Raw genomic sequence first — 19328 nt, forward strand, 5'->3', positions numbered from 1 at the left:
ATACAGCCTGCCCCTCATTTTCTATTTTTTCTTCTTTTTGAAATCCAGGAAGGCAAATTTAGGACCCTCTCATTTATCTGTTATTTTCATCACCTCTTATTTCTGCCTCTCGTAAAAGTATCCTGCAAACCTGCGTAATTTCTTCACGTCTGCATAGAGCAGCATCAATTATCTTGTCATCCGTATCTAGTTAACTGACTTAGCTCTGGATTCTTACTGCCAGTGATTCAATTTGTCAAGTCTAGAAAGTGCATTTGATTCATTATCAGATATACTTGGACCTGTTTGATTATAACTTATTCCTAAATCTTGGGCGTGACTCTTTTAAACATTTATATGTACCTATTTGTATTTTATATCTGGTTACTTAATACCTTAAATCTTTGAGCAGATAAATTGTACTATATGTTGTTTCTATGGATTTTCACTTGTAGCTGCTTCCTTCTGTGTTTAAAGATTTAGGATTATGAACCTTACAAACAGGATGCTATCTATCTGTAGAAATTCTGTGAAGCTTGCTTTGATGTTGTGTCTTCAGAGAAAAGGTGCATTTTCAGGTGAATTGAGATGCTACTATCTCGATGCCATTTTAGGTTCATTTCTTAGTTCGGGGTTTCCTTAATATACTCATACTTTAAACTCAAACTCCAAAGCTACATGGGAAGTTAGGGCAGTTAGAGTTTTCAAGTTTTCATGGGCTATTTTTTTTCCCATCCAGTGCTAGTACAAACAGAAGAGTTATTAGTCATAGCCCTTTATAAGTGGACATATTTTTCTTATTATCCTTGTGGCTAACATGTTCGTTTTACATGGGTCTCAGTTTTAGCCCTCCAGTTTTGGTAGACCTAAGCTGTTGTTTCCAGTTCTTGGACAAGTACTTAAACTGCAAGCCTCTTGTTCTGATATCAGAAAATCCTCCCAAGATAGCTGTAGTTCAGCTATACTTACCACTATGTTCTCTACTACTCTCCACTTGGGGGCCCAAAGAAGCTTTTTTTTTTTTTTAAACTTATGAGTTCAGCTGCGTATGTTTTTTTTAAAAAGTTTATTTTTCAATCCAGGTTTTTGAGTTAGGATACTTTTCAAGTTGTCAGTTTATCTACATTATCTATATGGGATATCAAGGCTGCATGACTTTATAAATGTTATTCAAGTCTCAGTATAGCAAGGTTTTCTTTGAAAATTAATTCTGTATATGACATTTAATCATGAATGTAAGCATTTTGAGATTAAAAAGGTCTTAAAAATATGAGCATGTTTTGAATTTTTCTGAGGACTGTTTGAATATACTCCAATAAGAGTCATTATGTAGTTAATTATAGGTTATTTATTAAGAAAGATGGAATTCAACTATAATAATCCTCATGGCTCTTAAGTAACTACTATAGGTGATTCTGCTTTGTTACCATGTGTGCTGGATCTACCCGGGTAGCCTTCAGCAGGACCTATTATGTTATTTCTAGTGATGATAGCTTTTATTGCCGTACCCTAGCCTTGACCCTTTCATGAAAGATTTATAAATATTGCCTTGTGAGCAGCCTGCAGATTTGGGTTTCTGGGAACCAGCAAGAGCATTTTCAATGGTGGAGACCTGCTTCACCCTCCATCTTTAACAAACCCATTGATCTTTAGAACCCCGGGCAGTACTAATCCTTTTGGTCTGATACTTCTTAGCAGGAATTAACTAGAATTTCTTCTTTCTGGAAAATTTTAGTAGATAAAATTAGCAGAAATGCTGAACTTGTATTTTGTATGTTTATGCAGAAGTCATAGAGGTATAAATACCTAAAAAAAATCTTGAGAGTTTGCTTCTCACATGTGTGAGGGGTTGTCCTATTGGGAGAGAGTTACCTTTTTCTGAATACTGCTAACATGCAGAATTAGAAGAAATAAGTGAAAATTATGGAGTCCACTTTTCAACAGAAGTATAATATTTTGTTCAAAAATGAAGTAAACAGACATGTGAGAGAATAAGATCCCTGGCATTCAATATAGTAAATATATTTTATAACAGTTGCTCTTTGTAAAAGGGGTCTTTGCACTTTTCCAGGGAGAGACCTAAAAACAGTTCCATTCTGAGTCACAGCTTAATAGCATAATATGTACTGGATCAGTTATCTATTATTGTGTAATTACCATAATAATTGCAGCTGAAAACAATAAACTTGTATTATTTCACACAGAAATGGTTTGCCCTCTCTCAATCCCACACTTCAAAAAGTAAATACAGCTCTGACTTTTAGATTTATCCTATTTTTAAATATTATTTAAATGGAATTATATATTATATACTCTCTTCTGTGTGTCTTAAACCATCTAAATTATTTGTTCCCAGATTTTTCCATGTTTTATATGTAACACTAGTTCATTCATTTTAAATTTATAAATAATAATGAATGTGGGAATATACCACAATTTATCAATTCTAGTGCTGATGAATAATCTAACTAGATGTAAATTTTTTAAAATATAAGTAAATAGTAGTTGATATTTCAGAGCAAATAGTGTTTTGGTAATTTTGCTATAATAAAAATATAAATTAATTACTGTTCATTTGGACTTATGCGTATAACATATATATGCATAGTTTTTGAGTATGTTCAGCTTAATGTATACTACTAGTCTTCCAAAGAGGTTCTACCAATTACACTCCCACTGGTGATGTATGCGTTCCCTTTGCTCTACATCTTCAGCAAAACTTGCAGCCTTTTGTTTTTGTTTTCTTATGTTGCTCTTTTTATGATGTTTTTATTTTTGCTTTGCTATTCTTGTGTGTGTGTACAAGTGTGTGGTTGTGTACTCATTATGGTTTTAATTTTCATTTCTCTGACATAGTTTGAGCATCTTCTCAAAGACTTACTGACCATTTAGATATGTTGTTTTGTGAAGTGCCTGTTTAATTCTTTTGTCTATTTATCTACTAATTTACACATTTACCTAATATTTATATGTTTTGCATATTAATTTGTAGGATTTTGATAAACATTTTGTGGACACAAGTTCTTTTTGTTTTTTATGTGTTGAAATATCTTCTTTCATTCTATAGCTTCTCTTTTATGACCTGAATGGTTCCTTTTTTGGTGCAGAAATTCTTATTATAGCCCAATTTTTTAATATTTTATTTTATAGGTAGTGCTTTATGTATCATGATTAAGGAACATTGTTAAAGCTTGAGTAATGAATATATTCACCTATGTTTTCCTCTAAAAGCTTTATTTTTTAACTCTGATTTTAGATCTATAAACTACCTATCTGGATTTCACTATATACTTCTCTTTATAGGTCAAGCCAATTTTTTTTTCCATAAAGGTATCAACCAATTATTGAAAATAATTTCTAGTTTGCCTTTATTCCTGGAGGATATTATTATCAGGGGTCCCAAGTGAACACTTGAAGTCTTTTTATTTATTTATTTATTTATTTATTTATTTATGGCTGTGTTGGGTCTTCGTTTCTGTGCGAGGGCTTTCTCCAGTTGCGGCGAGCAGGGACCATTCTCCATCGCGGTGCGCGGGCCTCTCACCATCGCGGCCTCTCTTGTTGCGGAGCACAGGCTCCAGACGCGCGGGCTCAGTAGTTGTGGCTCACGGGCTTAGCTGCTCCGCGGCATGTGGGATCTTCCCAGACCAGGGCTCGAACCCGTGTGCCCTGCATTGGCAGGCAGATTCTCAACCACTGCACCACCAGGGAAGCCCAACACTTGAAGTCTTTACCAGACTATCCTTCTGTAGGGATGGGAGGAAGGAGCTGGTTGGGTGTATTAATACAGTCACATGCAAAAAGCAGAACAATGTACTAAAACAATTAGTACTAGACCATTGGCACTTTCTCAATAATACTGAGAAATATTATGGAGACACAAATCATCAGAGCAGTATGAATAAGGGCCAGGTTATTAAAAATGTTAATTACTGTGCAGACAGTATTAATTTCATTATTTAGCATTGCATATAACATATACTATTTAAGTTTAAATGCTTTTACATTCTAATTTTATCTTTTCTGCGAAGTTTAACTTTCTTAAAAAACATGTTGAGGAATGTTCTTCTGAATAATCTAACTAGATGTAAATTTTTTTTAATATAAGTAAATAGTAGTTGATATTTCAGAGCAAATAGTGTTTTGGTAATTTTGCTATAATAAAAATATAAATTAATTACTGTTCATTTTTAACAGAGGTGAAAACTAAATTCCTGGAGAGATGAAAACTAAATTCCTAGAGAGATGAAATGATTGAGAGAGGCCGTATTTCTGGTTAGAAAGAGGGTCTGGATCATTGTACCTGACATATGTGTGTGATATGCTTTCTATTGAAAGCAAATGGCATTTTGAGCATGACTCTGTGTGCGTGTGTGTGTATATACAGAGAAACATATATTCATCTTTACTGGTACATTTGGGAAATACATTTGTGGGAATTAAATAAATATGGTGTGTTTTTACTGGGTTAATATCAATATTCCTTTCTTTTTATACAATATCACATTTAGGAAATAGAAACAAAAATTTAAACAATGATTTTAAATTATTAAGTAAAAATATTAAATAAGCTAATGTAGATGTACATGAATTTTAAATTAAGGGCTTTAGAGCAGATCACTCTCTCTCTCTCTTTCTCTTTCTCTCTCTCTGTCTCTTTAAAGCTCCTCATTTGAAAATTGAGGAAAATTTCCAAGTGAGATATAATAAATGGCTTATCTGGTATATGATTTATCATTGGTAGACACAGTCCTGGATTTCAGCCTATTTATATAAATAGTTGCTTATTTGTAGCGTACAAAAAGTCAAAATTTACGCAAACTTGTTTTTGTGCCTCAGTTGGACCCTAGATTTCTCTATAGTAAAGTAGGGGATGATATTGTTACATATCCCATTGTTTTGTTGTAAGCTAACAAATATAAAGGCCCTAAAAAATGTACTAAAAAAGTCTAGTTTACAATATTATTATAAATATTACCATTGAAATGTATATACCCATATTTATAGAAATTCAAATATAACTATACTTTATATAAATATATATAGAAATATAACTTTATGGAAATATAATAAGAATTTTACTTCAATAGTTTATGTAATGTAAATTCCTCAAAAGTTATCTAAAAACTTCTGAAGACTCTCTTTTAATTTTTTTATTTGTGATCAAAGTGAAGTGCTCATGTAACCTAATAAACTGCTTTCAAATTGCCAGTCTAATAGTTGTTTTAGGAAGGCATGGCTATAAACCTCCTTTGGAAGGACAATGAAATAATATGCTACGACAACAACAAAAGTCTGGTACAAACCCCAAATTATATTTGGCAGACACCACAGCCAAATCCAGAAATAGAGCTCTCTGGAAGATCAAAGGTAACAATTGGTGTCTGTTCTGTTGCCTGGGTCATATACAAAGATTTTGCAGTTAATTTGAGGTTGTGCATACTGGTTTCTAAAGGGAAGAATAAGAGCTTAGTTATTTTCTTTTTGAGAGTTTGGCTTTCTTGTGTATTCTGTTGTATTGGAGGGGGGAAATCTCTTTTAAATGATGTTATAATTTATGCACATTTCCATTACAGATTCAAAAGTAATATTTTTCATGACTAAGGTCAAGAAAAAAAAATCTAAGCTCTGTGATGTATTTTGGTATAATAGTTTATCTTGTGAATATTCTTAATGTTTATAAAGGGTAATTTACCTGTCAATCCAGTACTACACTGGCATACAAATTAGTGCCTGTAAAGAAAATATTTAAGTGTAGAAACAGCAGGAGAATTAAAGAAAAGTAAGCAGTCTCCAGAAGTAGTGCCACTGCATTTTCTCATTAAATGGAAACAGTTTTTCAGAGTCAAAATATGCTCTAGTGCATAATATTCCTATTTCTTGAAATACTTGCTAAAATATTTGTAGTCCCTCGGTGTTGATGTCACTATGTGGTACAGAAGTATATCCAAATGATTACATTTAAAATAATAATTTTTTACTTCATGAAATGAATGAATTTTATAACTGTCAATGACTCAGCTTCCCATCAATTGGGCGAAGTAACTAGCTCCAAAAAATAAACACCAACAATTTTCAGTATGTTATTTTTTCCAGTTCTTTAACAAGGTGCTACTCTTTTATATACTGATATTATAAACCTATTACAACTTTATTCTGAAACCAATATTAGTGTAGCCTAGCGATCACACAAGTAGAAAATCAATAATTAGAAAATCATCAGTTTTATGCCCCATCTAATAAAATGTTGTGTTTTCACTCAGCCATAATTATATATAACTCTAAAAACATCTGGTAAAGTTTAAGTAAGATTTGATTAATTAAGAGGAAAATTCTAATTTGAATATGTTTGTTTATTTCTCTTACTGTTGTTGAGAATTCAAATAAAGATATTTCAAATTCAACCATACATACATTTTTAGGAGGAAGAATTCACTCCTGATATTTTATGCCATTAACACCTGGAGGTAGCTTTACTTATGCATATTATCTATAAGAAATAATGAAAATATAAATAAAAGACTGACATCTAAATATCCAACAGCCAAAATGTCAAAGTAATGTTTATTTTTATCTTTTCAGACCAAAATGTATTTATGGCATATGCAATTACTCCTTTACAATATACAGTCCAAATCACTGAAGAGAGATTTTCTTTGCTATATAGTCCCTATGAATTCTTCAGTAGCTACCATTTGACTTGTTATTTTTGGCAACATCTGTGTTTTCTCAGGTCAGCGCATAAAGAACACACTGCAACCTTAATGCCTCTAAAGAGACCTCCTTTTCCCATTGGATAATCACTAACATTTTGGAAGGTTGAACAGACATTCATCCAGTGTGCAATACTAAGCATTTCAGGAATTTACTTGCAGCTGAAACAATTATATGATACCATGGAGAGATGTGACAGTAGAGATAATCAGTCTCTCAAGACTACAATGCATTCTCTGTATTCATGGTTACAAGTCAGAGCCCCAGAGAAGAACACTAGGGCTAACACACAGGGTACCTGCCATTACAAACACATAAAAGGACGAGGAAATGTTTCAACATGATCTAGTAAATGGAAGGTACAGCTATTTCATCAAGTTTAAATCTAATTGCTTTAGCCCTTGTCACACTAATGGCAACACTGTTCCTGTTACTGCTGATTCAGAAGCATGCTGCAGTGTCCATTATGGCAGTCCTTCAATCTAAAATGAAACACTATCTGTGTGCTTTTATAAGATGGGTATGCAAAGTGTAGCCGGTTAGAAAACACATGGGAATCTTTCTCTCCATTGTTAGGCATATTTGAAGCACTAATAAGCCTTGAAACTCAATGAAACACACACAACACATATCCAATCAGGAAGGTAACAAATATGTCAAAGGAAATGGCACTCAACATGCAGCATCCTTTTGGAAAATATTTATGACTTTATTTTTTGTTTGCTAATGGATGCAGCTTTGTCTCTGTGGTCCATTTTATCCAGCCATAAAAGGCACTTGGCAGAAGTACTGACTTAAGGAAACTAGTCAATAAATTTCTGTTTTAACAATAGTCAACTTTGTATCGAAAGGAACATAGGATTGTAGTTCTTCCCCTACTCTTTTTATTCAATTGCTTAGTAATCGAAGTAAGCATGTATGCATTCAGCACACACTTTTTGAGTATCTAGTCTGTGCTAGGCAATATGATGGGCACTCTATTTTTAGTCAGGGTTCACACAGCCATCATTATTCCTGCCTTCTGAGGGGTTGTAATTAGTTAGAAATTATTGTCAACTAATATTTTCTTGCAAAACATGGAGCAGAGCTTGACACAAAGACATCCTTTCTTTTGCAGGTATGTGTAGAAATGCAAGGAACAATTTTTGTTCTGAAAATAAGAGAGATAATATGTTACTGGTGACCAGAAGTGTTTAACACAATACATGAATCTGTTACTATTGCTGCTGGAAAAAATGTCACCCAGGATGGGAATGGGGTGGAGAGATATATTCCTAACATTCACACGTGTCCACTCTACGGTCCTCTGCTCTACCAGCTGAACTATCAAAGGGTGCCTACCATTCAAATAGAATCATCAAATTTCCCTCCCCCTGCATGCTCATGGAGATAATTTTACAAATTTGTTCAGGTATAGTTGAATTTATACTATTAGTGTTTATTGGACGTTTAATTAATAGTAAAACAGGTAATAACTTTTATAGAAAACCAATAAAATGGTCATAAAGAACCATATTGCAATGTATTAAATTAAAAATTAATTCAAGTGTTCTGAAATGGAAGGATCTCAACATCCATATACATATAAATGTATATATATCTTTATATAGAATTATATATTCAATAGTCATAAGATGATATTTTCTGCAAAAAACATTTTTTTTATATTTGAATTCTGAATATGGCATTATAAGGAATAGTATATGAGTCTTTGTTTCATTGTCTCTGACTCGGTTTCAGTATAACTGAGAGAATTTTTGAAGAGCTTAATTTCATAAAACATTGTTTTTCAATTATTAATTTAAAATATAGTTGAGTCCTTTCTAAAATGCAGAGCAGTAATAACCTTGGAAATAGTCTAAAGGAGGTTCAATCATAATTAAATAGTAATTTTAAGGGTTAGACTTACATTATAGTAAATGAGAGGAGACAAAAAGTGTTAAGTCCTTACCTCTCAACAAATTCTAGAGGGTAAATTGTCTTGTCTGAAGTCTCTTGAGTTTTGGTCTTGAAACACTGAAATCTAGCTTTGAGGTATTCTCAATTAGAAAGAATTACTTAGAAAGAAACTACTAATGCCATGTTTCTCAAGTCAAGAATGTGAAAATGTTATACAACTTAATAGCCCAAAAGTTATAATCTTGATAAACTGACTCACCATGGCTTATTTCTCAGGAGCTTCTCCCTTGTATCTCTGGCTTATGGAAATTCTGGTCCTATATCCAGTAATGAATGGTAAAGAGAGACAAGTTATTATTACTTGTCTCTCTTCACCATTCAGCACGCTTGAGATACATTTATTTTAACATTCTTCTAGTTTTGGCCCATCCTTTCCCAGACTGGGGCAGAACTGGCATGAACTCTGGTTGTACACCATCCTCTCCAGTTTGTCTCCTCTAGGTCCTTGATTAGAAGCTGATACCTCTCACTCAGATAATTATGTCTGCCTAACCTTTGGTTATCTCACTCCTGTTAGGCTAATATAACCTGTCAACAATGACCAGAAAAGGAGTTCCATGTGTGTCCAAACCTTTGTCCAGCTTCCTTATATTGCTTTTTGTCGGTTGGGTCCTGCTTATTTTCAGAATGTATTTTGATGGATCAATTCTGGAACAGCTGATGAAATCACATGAAAGGTCTAGGTAATATGATATTGGAGTTCAGAAGGAGGAAAACGAGTTGGCAGCTTCATGGAGGAATTGACATTAGGTTGCATCTTGAGAGACAGGATCTAAATCTGTATAAAACATACATATAGATAGATGTAGCTATACATCGCATTGGCCAAAAAGTTTGTTTCCGTAACATCTTATGGAAAAACCTGAGCAAAATTTTTGGCCAACCCAATATAAACATTTAGTTGTAACACCTCTCACTGCAAACAAGTTTAAATAGTGCTTTAAATGGCAGCTCTGCGGAGCAGTGGAGAAGACATTCTTGATAATAAATGAATATGAACTGTATAGATTTACTCCATACAGTTGAGCATATAGAGTGTCAACTTTTATTTTCCAAGCAACAGATGTGTGTCTACCCATTAATCTTTTTTTTTTTAATTTTATTTATTTATTTATTTATTTATTTATGGCTGTGTTGGGTCTTCGTTTCTGTGCGAGGGCTTTCTCTAGTTGCGGCGAGTGGGGGCCACTCTTCATCGCCGTGCGCAGGCCTCTTCACTGTCGTGGCCTCTCTTGTTGCGGGGCACAGGCTCCAGACACACAGGCTCAGTAGTTGTGGCTCACGGGCCTAGTTGCTCCGTGGCATGTGGGATCTTCCCAGACCAGGACTTGAACCTGTGTCCCCTGCATTAGCAGGCAGATTCTCAACCACTGCGCCACCAGGGAAGCACCCCCCCCCCATTAATCTTAATTGCAGGGAGTACAGTGTGCTTTCTCTTAAGGCTCCTTTCTTTCTATTTGCCTAAACCCTTCTGGCTCAAGTATAAAGGGAGCAGGGAAACCTAATTCAATGGTTTGAAACCCCAGTATGCAGAAGATTTATTTGGAGTTCTTGCTAAAACTTCTCAGGCCCTTCCTCCAGGGTTCTGATTCTGATGGCAGTTCTGATGCAGATGGTTCATACATCACACCCTACTGGATATTCTGGACTCTTTGGTCTTCTATGATTGTCGCTGAAGCTCAGTTCTGCACTATCCCCACGTGTTTTTCACCTTGCATTGATGCCTTTGCTTTCCCAGGTTCAGGCATTACCGCTGTGGGCTCTGGGGGTTTTCTCTTGGCATCTAAAGCATTCTTAACATGCATGTGTTAATATACACATTCACCATGTTCACAACCATTCCTCAAAACACCGCAGAGCTGGGCCATGAGGGACATCCAACCATGTCCTTTCACAGAGCGGGGCCCTCCTGTGTATCCTGAGCTATTTCTCTGAGCTCCTGCTGCCTCAAATCTAAAAACTTCTCACCTCCTAGTGAATGACTTTTTCAGGGATCTGTCTTACTCATGCAAATATTTTTTTTTTCCCTTTTACCCAGTGGTTTGTTCTTTATCTGAAAGTAATGAAGAGAAATTGGTTAAATCACTGAAAATGACAATTTAATATTAAAACTACTGTTAACAACCATAACCACAACCAGAAATTTGTCTTATAACCTTCTTTCGGGACAATGAATACCTACTGTGTTTAATTAGCCTAATTAATAAGACCATTTAAGTGATTAGGACTAATAATATCTAGACTTTAAAAAAAACTTGTGCTACATATTGTGTCTGTTTGTGTGTGTGTGTGTGTATGTGAGGGGGAGAGAGAGAGAGAGAGACAGTTCTAGTAAATCTTTTCTCATCAGACTCATTTTATTCTGGGAAGGAGACAACAATAGTAGAGAAATAAATAATAATAGATCCATCTTCCCTTTTTCTCATCTCAACGTTTGTTTTTCACTGACAGAATTTTGTGATATTTATTTTGTGTATTTATGATGATTTAGGAAGACTATAAGCATTGACATATAATTCCTAGATTTAAGGTTTTATTTTGTTTCTGATTACTATGAATTTTTCACAATTAAGAATTATGATAGAGTAAGGATGATAGAACCAGGACCTACCAACCCTTTATAGAATTTATCAGGAGGAAACTGGGATCCAAATGGCATAAAAGGATTTTCCTAAAACCACTGTGTAGAACTGTGTCCCTGAATAATGTCTATATTATATAAAATGTAATTTTACAACCATCACAGGAAGGAAAAAAGAAAATAATTTTATTCGAGTTACAGTGGCTGCTATATTGTAGTTTAGCTTTACAGTTTTTAGTTCAACTGAAAACTTTTATATGAATAAAATATTCCAAAATATTTTGGGAGCATTATAGTCCTCAAGGGAAAAGCCACAGGATTATGGAAATTTGGGGGGAAATGTATTTGTGGTTCCCTTCTAAAGTACAGTTCTTTATATTCCGTGTTCTTTAGTAAGTAAACAAGGGACCATGTTTCTCAAAAAGCTTTTAAGGCAGTTTCATGACAGTTTCATGATTGTCAATGAATAAAACACCAAGTTTGGCTTTTACACGCTACAGATGATGTGTTCATTTGTGTATCCCATGGCTACCTTTTACTGAAAGGTAAGTTATTTAAGGATTCAGAGTTACCTTCCCAGGAAAAAACATTCTAAAGCCCTAGTGCACTTGTTTCTTTTAAAGAAGACACTTTTATTAGTGTCTAAAATAGCGTCTTAGGATTTATACAGAACTTATAAAAAATATATGACTCTTGAACAGCAATTGAATCAGGCTCTTCTCTTTTGTCCTTGAGGAGTTTTTCCTACCTTAACATAGTAGTTGTGATCTTAAAAAATGTGGTAAAAATAGAGTTCTTTCCTCACTGCAAGTCATGTATTTCATTATTTTGACTTTTCATCCCTTTATCACATTCCAGAATTGAAATCTTTCTAGACCACAAGATTTTTCATTTCTCTGAGAAATGATTACAGCTCAAAGGAAGCAAGAAAAATCTTCATTTCAAAACTTATTTTGGAAGTTTGCAAAATGAAAAAGTGAGCAAATTGTAAAAAAAGAAACATTTTGTTTTCCTAGGAAGTTAAAAGTTAAACAAAATAAATGATATTTTTTATGAAACATCTTTACCACTTTCATATATGATGGGCATGATTAAGTAATTCATTTGAGGTGGGGGAAAACACCTATATTGCCAGAAATATTTCAAAATAAGATAATGAGTCCATCAACTGATCACGTAGCTAGAGAACTCTGAAGTATTTCTGACAGGCAGATAAACCAACATATGACAGAACTTACTCAGTTTCCCATTGAATTACTATGATTAAAAATAAAAAGAATATAACCCTGCAAGGTCTAACAGTAAAACTAATGATAAGTCTATTGCTAAAATAGGAGAGAAATGGCCATATAATACAACACCTATTGTATTGTATTGAGAACTCTGTCCAGTGGTTTAAACTTATTGTGCTATATGAAACAGAAAAAAACCCCTGCCAACCTTAGGAAAGCTGAAAGATTCTTGTAACTTCACTCAGTGTCTCGGAGATCAAAGTTTCTGCCCATCAAAATTCCTAGCTATTATCCCTTTACAGCAAATGTATTGCCTTTTGAAGTAGACAGAAAATTCTTGGACCATTTGAAGAAGCCCTCATGACAATTTGATGGAAGGCGCATTGGATGAAGTCTTTATAATTAAGCTCTAATGACAGTGAAAACATGGTGGAAAAAAAAGTGTTTTGGCAACTGACATGTTAGATGTTGTAAATTTTTGTTTATCCCTTATTTTACATAATGAAAACTAGTAATGAGGTGTAGGAGCAGGTCCTATACCATCCAAGATAGGTGAAATTCCTCTATGACTTGCAGGCACAGGAAGTAGACTAGAAAGTATGAATCAACTCGTCCTCCAGCTCTAAACATGAGAAGACACTTGCTTTCTTTTGTTTTGTACCTTTATTTCCTCAGCTCTTGTATGGAAATAGAGCACCCAAGGAAAAATCCATGCCTGTTGTCTGTTAGCAAATACTGGGTCAGAAAATTTTTCTCCTGGTCCAAAGGAGATAATCATCATGGGGAAGAAACATTTTCTTCCAGCATCCTAAGACAAGATAAAGCAATATGAAGTACTTAGAAAAGAAGAAACAAAAGAAAAGAAGAATAGTATACACAGAAACCAAATTATACAAATAACAGTACACTGAGTTGAAAGGGAACCTTGGAGGGGGGCAGGGGGAGAAGGACTATACTTACATTAAACTGATATCCATGACATAGTTAGAAATAATAAAAATAATTCAGGGAAATTATGTTAGTCATGAGGCAGAAAAACACCAAATTGAAACTCTCAAAGAATGTAAGTGGAAAAAATTAAAAATCAAACATGTAGAAATGATAATAGCGAACTTGTATGTACTGAAGTTAAATAACAGAGCTTCAACAAGTCATATCTAAGAAAAGTATAAAGAATAGATGAAAGAAACAAATGTCATGTGTCCAGCCCTATTCTAATAACTTTACACAGACTAATTAATCTCACAAAACTATGTGAGGTAGTTACTGATGTCATTATATTTACTTTATAAATTGAGGCACTAAAAGACTCCAAAGAGGTAAGTTAATGCGAAAAGAAATTTGTAGAATCAGGATTTTAACCCAGGTTCAAGTATCACCTTCCTTCAAGAACACTCTGCTGGTAAAGATACATTTTTGTACTTAAAAATCTTGTAGGTGAGCAAAGAATAGGATAGTCACAGTAAAGACCTGAAAAGTGTGCTATAAAATCAATGGAATATTAAAATATGAAAATGATCTTTAAGTTTTCTAACATTTTAATTTTCCACGTATTATTTTTACCCAGGGGTACACACATATGCATATGTATGTGCACATGTGTGGATATGTGCATATATATGCATGCATGTGTGTATGTGTGTGACAGAGAGAGAGAGAGGAGAGAGAGAGAGAGATTGAGACAGAGGATATCTATAGGAGAAATTTAGAAGAAAAAAAGTTTCCTCATATATTTCCGTGCATCTGTGGCAGGCCCTTGTCTTCACTCACAGAAGGGAGACTGAATAACAAAAGAAAATTGTGGTTCATACGTTATTACAGGTTATTGAATATAGTTCCCTGTGCTACACAGTAAATCCTTGTTGCTTATCTATATTATATATAATGGTTTATATTTCTTAATCCCACACTCCTAATTTATCCCTCTCCACTCCCTTTCCACTTTGGTAACCATGAGTTTGTTTTTTATGTCAATACATTCCTTTTGAATATACTAAACCCTATTAATATTGCTTTGCCTTAATTCTGTATAATAATGTTAAGAATTAGAGTTGTAGTTTCTCCAATTTTGTCTTTCCTTTTGTAGGAACAAACACCGTATCTGTGATGAGTAAACCTAGCATTTCTTTCAGGTTTTCTGGTGAATGGGTCCATTTCCATAACGTTCCAGTTAAGCCATTAATGAATTATATAGAGTCACATGATCTTCCCTTTGCTTTGTCACATCCCTCTCAGACACTTTAAATGTTCCCCTGATGGTTCTTTCACAGCAACACCTTCTATCTTTTAAATAGGTGTCAGCAATTGTTATTCTGACCAGTCATACCACGGATCATTTTGTGAACAATAATTTTAGGTTGGCTAGCTAGGAAAGCACTGAAATATAAACTGGAAGAGGGCAGGAACCTTCTGCATCTTGTTTGCTGTAATATTTACTGCCTGGAAGAATGCCTGGCTCATAATATGTGATCAATAAATACTTGTTTGATTGATTTAAATTCTGTTAGGCTCCCTTGTGCATTTAGGCATTGTGTCAAATTGTGTATTGAAATTCACTATATGTTTGGGTGAGAAAAGCCTTCTGTTACAAAATATTTTATGAGCTTCCTAACTGCTGTAGAGTCTTCAGGACCACCAAAAGATATTCCCCTCAATATCCCTGGATAGAGGATCCCACTGACCTTACAGAACAGAAATTGATCCTGGCCAACAATTGAGATTCCAATAAACAGACATAGGAGAGGCAGGGTAGGAGAGTGAAATAACAGTTTGTTAGGAGAAATTTGCCCCAAGTGGAGACATTTAGCAGAGGAGGTCAGACTGTGTTGAGTGTCCTAAATTTCAGACTGCGGTGATAAGTATAGATGAGGCAGTATCTAAGGGTCCCTGATGGCACTTACCCACCACATGTCCCTTTCCGTCCATTCATCCTCCATTAATCAACACCTTCCTAAGTGCCTGTGTGTCCTGGGTAAAGGGGAACCGAATTTTATTGTCAGAAACTGAGTCACAAGGGACCTAAAGTCCTGCTGGGGAGAATCCTTCTACAAGAGGTAATAGGTGAGAATTATCTTCCTGCTGGCCAGGGTAGTGAAGAAAAAGAGCAGCATATTTAGGAAGCCCAGGAAAGGTTGTCAGTAGTGCAAGCAGCAGCCTGTGGACAAATAGAAGTCAGTGGACCAGTGAAAGTGGTTTGTGGAATGGACACACACACGCACACACACAGTAGCAGAGAAGAAGTAATAAAAAAGCCAGAACAGTAGATCCAGAGCAGAGGCACAGTACTTATATGTGGGCAGCAATCACGATTATACAAAGGATATTCTTTGACCAAATCCATTGACTCGTTACTTACATTGTCCCATGATTTCCTAAAGGGACATGTTAGAAAATAAGCAACTTAGAGTTTGGAGTACTGATACTCCAATAGGTGTGAGTGTAGAAGGTGTCAAGTTAAGGCATTCTGTATATATAACCACTGGTGTCTAAAGTGATATATCTGTTCCCACTGATAATTAATGCCAGGGAAACGTGTATTACTTATTGCTCAAGCACAAAGGTATTTGTTGTTTTTCAACTGTAAAAATGTTTAACTAAACTACAGTCGTTGACGAAATGGTGATTTATACTCAATATTGATGAACTGGCATTAGTATATTAAGGATTGTTAGCTGCTTGTAATAAACTAATGGAGTTATACCTGTCACAGAAATGAACATGGGGCTTCCCTGGTGGCGCAGTAGTTGGGAATCTGCTTGCTAATGCAGGGGACACGGGTTCGAGCCCCGGTCTGGGAAGATCCCACATGCCGCGGAGCAACTAGGCCCGTGAGCCACAACTACTGAGCCTGCGCGTCTGGAGCCTGTGCTCCGCAACAAGAGAGGCCGCGATAATGAGAGGCCCGCACACCGTGATGAAGAGTGGCCTCCGCCTTGCCGCAACTAGGGAAAGCCCTCGCACAGAAACGAAGACCCAACACAGCCATAAATAAATAAATAAAAATTTTTTTAAAAAAAGAGAAGAAGGGGCTTCCCTGGTGGCGCAGTGGTTGAGAATCTGCCTGCCAATGCAGGAGACACGGGTTCGAGCCCTGGTCTGGGAAGATCCCACATGCCGCGGAGCGACTAAGCCCGTGAGCCACAATTACTGAGCCTGCGCGTCTGGAGCCTGTGCTCCGCAACAAGAGAGGCCGCGATGGTGAGAGGCCCGCGCACCGCGATGAAGAGTGGCCCCCACTTGCCGCAACTGGAGAAAGCCCTCGCACAGAAATGAAGACCCAACACAGCCATAAATAAAAATAAAATAAAATAAAAAATTAAAAAAAAAAAAAAGAGAAGAAATGAACATGACATTGACAGAACAGTAAAAATAAGGTCTTACAAAGCAGAGGCTAATAATTTGAAAGAAACCTACTTGACAGTGTGATTCAGCTGATTTCCTGGGGACTTCCCTAGATCTAGAGCAGCAAGTGTTTTTATTGAAATACAATGTGAGGCAAATAAGTAATTTAAAATTTTCTAGTTAAGATTAAAGAAAAACTGAAATATAAAATACAGCTGGTTCTCTATATCTGTGGACTCCTCATTGGTGGATTCAACCGACCTTGGATCAAAAACAGTAAAAAAAAAATTCCAGAAAGTTCTGAAAAGCAAAACTTGAATTTGCTGCATGTTGGTAATTATTTACATTGTAATTACAACTATTTACATAGCATTTATATTGTTTTGGTATTATAAGTAAACTAGAGATGATTTAAAGTATACAGGAGGGGAGCTTCCCTGGTGGCGCAGTGGTTAAGATTCCGCCTGCCAATACAGGGGACACAGGTTCGAGCCCTGGTCTGGGAAGATCCCACATGCAGTGGAGCAACTAAGCCTGTGTGCCACAACTACTGAGCCTGCGCTCTAGAGCCTGCGAGCCACAACTACTGAAGCCGGAGCGCCTAGAGCCCGTGCTCCGCAACAAGAGAAGCCACCGCAATGAGAAGCCCACGCACCGCAACGAAGAGTAGCCCTCGCTCACCACAACTAGAGAAAGCCCACGTGCAGCAGCGAAGACCCAACGCAGCCAAAAAAAAGAAGAAAGAAAAAAGTGTACAAGAGGGTGTGAGTAGGTTATATGCAAATACTACACCATTTTATATAATTTGGTATCCAAGGATGGTATCCAAGGATGGTTTTGGTATCCAAGGATGGTATCCAAGGATGGTATCCAGATTTTGGTATCCAAGGATGGTTCTGGAACTATTCTCCAACAGATACTAAGAGATGACTATATTCACCATTAATATTCACAGAACATTATAAATTTAAATACAGAGAAAATCTGGATGAATAAACCATTTGTGTGTGTTTGTGTGTGTGTGTATTTATTAGTTTGTGTACATTTACATCCTTTCAATTAGTGATTATTAGGTGCCTATTTTTGCCAAACACTGATCTTGGTGCTGGGGATAAATCAGTGAATACAAATACCTGTCATTATGGAACTCACGTCTTTATGGATGTAAGCTCCATACATGCAATGAATAAGTAGAGTGCATATTGTATTAGAAACTAACAAATGGTATGGAATATAAAATGGAGCAGCATAAACAAAATTATGAGCACAGGGCAAATAGTTGTGAGGCTGCGATTTTTAAATAGAGCAGAAGAAGGGGACCTCATTAGCTGGTGACATTTGAAGAATTATTTCAAGAAGATAAGGGAATGAGACTTATGGATAGATAGGAGAAAGTGCTCCAGGCAAAAGAAAAAGCCAATTCAGATGCAGTGAAGTGCTTGATTATTTGCTGGATGTTTTGGAGGAAGGGCCAAAGTGTCATAACCAAGTGTGCACTGGAGAGTGTAGAATGAGCTAAGACATATGTGAAGGGCTATAACTTATCACTCTGTGAAAATGGTTGAAAGGACATAATTATGGGTGCTATGAAGAAAAGGATTTCTCCCTACAATGTTCAGACTTTGTTTTAATACTTTTAGTTAGAGGACATCCTCTTTTAGGCTAAGGATCACTTTTGATTTATTGGTTACTAAGAATATCTTTGTCACCAGACAAAATATCACCTCATAACTTTTAACACCAGATGTAGTTTTCCAACATCAAAATTACACATCAGAAATACACAACTTTTTCTTAGGCTGGCCCTTCATATACGTGATGGCATTTATCATGGGGTTTTTTTCGTAAGTATGCTCCTTAAACCACATTATCTTCAATTCATCCATGGGGCAAGTTCTACATGGGGCAAGTTTTCTGACCTTCACTGAGAGAGATCACCTCTTCCACACTGTTAATGTTTTACCTAAATCAGGAATCAAGGACCTTATACCAGATATTTAAATATTGTAGTAATGGTGGAGAATGAAACGTAAAACTTAGTTCACTTTTTCTAAAAACCACATTTCTATGAGTATTTTTAGCCATAATACCACATTGTATGTGACGGCTGAGCTCTTGTTGACATATAAATTGCTAATAAGGCAGATTTCTCCAACTGTTACCTATATTCCCTTTTTTTTGAGGCTTAGAGCATGACATTTTATTCACACTAAGTATATTTTGCTTTCGATTTATCATAGTCATTTTAGTAGTGTTTGTGGGATTCAATATATTACTTAGCTATTTAGAATTTTCATCATTAACAAGATTGATATACATTCTTATATATCTTCAGCCTAGTCATTGATTAAAAATAGAGCATAGTCAGTGAAAGATACTTGTAACTTATTATTAGGGCAATCACTCCAGATAAGATACTTGTAACTAATTATTAGGGCAATCACTCCAGATTCATACAGTGATTATCTAACTATAGGGTTAGTTAGATACTAACCTAACTAGTAGGTTAGGTTACTAACCTA

The sequence above is a fragment of the Balaenoptera acutorostrata genome, chromosome 5 (assembly GCF_949987535.1).
Source record: "Balaenoptera acutorostrata chromosome 5, mBalAcu1.1, whole genome shotgun sequence".
In the NCBI taxonomy this organism is placed as follows: Eukaryota; Metazoa; Chordata; class Mammalia; order Artiodactyla; family Balaenopteridae; genus Balaenoptera; species Balaenoptera acutorostrata.